Source organism: Gekko japonicus, unplaced genomic scaffold, assembly GCF_001447785.1.
Source record: "Gekko japonicus isolate JY-2015 unplaced genomic scaffold, Gekko_japonicus_V1.1 scaffold1502, whole genome shotgun sequence".
In the NCBI taxonomy this organism is placed as follows: Eukaryota; Metazoa; Chordata; class Lepidosauria; order Squamata; family Gekkonidae; genus Gekko; species Gekko japonicus.
The window spans coordinates 334,456-336,409 of NW_015168696.1; the positions used below are offsets into that span (position 1 = coordinate 334,456).

Sequence of the window (1,954 nt, forward strand, 5' to 3'; positions counted from 1 at the left end):
GCGGGTGGGAAAAGCAGCATGGGGGGGAGAGAGCTTATCCCGTTTGTCTGGCTAGCTGTGCGGGCGGGAGAAGGGGGGGCAGGCGGGAGAAGTGGTGTGAGGCGATATCTCCCACATCGCTGGAAGGCTCTGGGGAGTGGGGGAAAAAAGAATAGCCCCAGAGAGGGTGAGCGTGTACGTGAATAAAACCTGGTCTTTAAGGTCCCATTGGACTGTTTTGAGTCTTGGGGGGGGGATGGAGATCTGCAGTCGCAAAGGAGGGTGAACAGGTACCTGAAGGAAATGTGGTCTGAAAGGGGGCACTGGAGTGTTTGGATTCTCCCTCACAGAGGAGGTGTAGTGTGCAGCTGCCTAAAAACTTGGTCTCAAAGGTGTGACTGGAATGTTCACCTGCTCCCCCCCAGAGGCCTGCGTAGCCGGCCGGGGTGGTGGTGGTGGAGCGCCGAAAACGGGTCTTGGTCGGTCGGCTTAGCGCCGCCCCCGCCCTTCAGCTGTTCCCCCCCCCGACGGCCTGCGAAGCCAGCCTTCAACTGCTCCCTCCGTCGGCCCGCAAAGTGTGTGTGTGTGGGGGTGGAAGCAACGCAAATGGGCATGTGGCGGCTGGTTCAGTGCCACCGCCACCGCCGAGGCCACCCGTCAAGTGTGTGGGGGGAAACGGTGCGAACGGGCCTGTGGTGCCCGGCTCAGCGCCGCCGCCACCCTTCAACTACTCCCCCCGTTGGGCCGCTAAGTGGGTGGTGGTGGGGGGAAATGGCGCAAATGGGCCTGTGGCGGCCGGTTGAGCGCCGCTGCCGCCGAGGCTGCCCTTCAACTGCTGCCCCCGACGACCTTCGAAGGCGGCAAACAAGACTGCGGCGGCCGGCTCAGCGTCACCGCCACCACCACCCTTCAACTGCTCCCCCCAAAGTTCGTGGAAGGGGGGCGCCGAAAACGGGCCCGCGGCAGGCAGCTCAGCGCCGCCGCCTTTCAACTGCTCCCCCGAAGGGCTGCAAAGCTGGGGAGGGAGCGGCGAAAACGGGCCTGCAGCGGCCGGTGCAGTGCCGCCGTCGCTGCCATTCAACTGCTCCCCCAAAGGCTCCACTCACCCTGTCGGCAATAGTCTGTCTTCTGAGGGGACCGGGCGCAGAGACAGGGCTGCAGTGTCCGTGTTCTGGGGTGGGACTTAGGCGACGCAGCCAATGGATAGGGGAATCTGGGGAAGGTTTTGAGTGACAGTTCGTGCGGCCAAACACTGTTGGTGCACATCGAACGTTGGAGGCGACTACGGCTTTATATATAAGGGACAGATAAGAGAAGCCACTGTTGGATCAGGCCAGTAGCCCATCCAGTCCAAGCACTCTGTCATACAGTGGCCAATGGCCAAAAAGACCAGGTGCCCTCAGGATGTCCAGCAGTGGGGCCAGGACACTAGAAGCCCTCCCACTGCTGCCCCCCCCCCCAAGCACCAAGAATACAGAGCATCACTTGCCCCAGTTCCTATCTATACCTTGTGGCTAATAGCCACTGATGGACCTCTGCTCCATAGGTTTATCCAATTCCCTCTTGAAGCCGTCCATGCTTCTAGCCGCCGCCACCTCCTGTGGCAGTGAGTTCCATGTGTTGGGTAAAGAAGGACTTCCTTTGATCTGTTCTAACCCGACTGCTCAGCAATTTCATTGAGTACCCACTTGAGTTCTTGCATTGTCAGAAAGGGAGAAAAGTACTTCTTTCTCTACCTGCTCTATCCCATGCATAATCTTGCAAACCTCGATCATGTCACCCCTCAGCCGTCGTTCCTCCAAGCTAAAGAGCCCCAAGCACTTTAACCTTTCCTCATAAGGAAAGTGTTCCAACCCTTTTATCATTCGAGTTGCCCTTTTCTGCACTTTTACTGCACATAGGAGAATCCTATGGCATGAATTATCTCAATCCTCCGGGTTTTCTTACCACCCTGAAACGACAACGTAACCAGAAC

At 58.4% G+C, this 1,954-nt stretch overlaps 1 protein-coding gene across 1 annotated transcript in view; it reads right to left on the minus strand.

The window, feature by feature from the left end:
- Positions 1–1,954, minus strand: part of KLHDC4 (kelch domain containing 4) — a 27,829-nt gene that overhangs the window by 16,394 nt on the left and 9,481 nt on the right. The window lies entirely within an intron of this gene.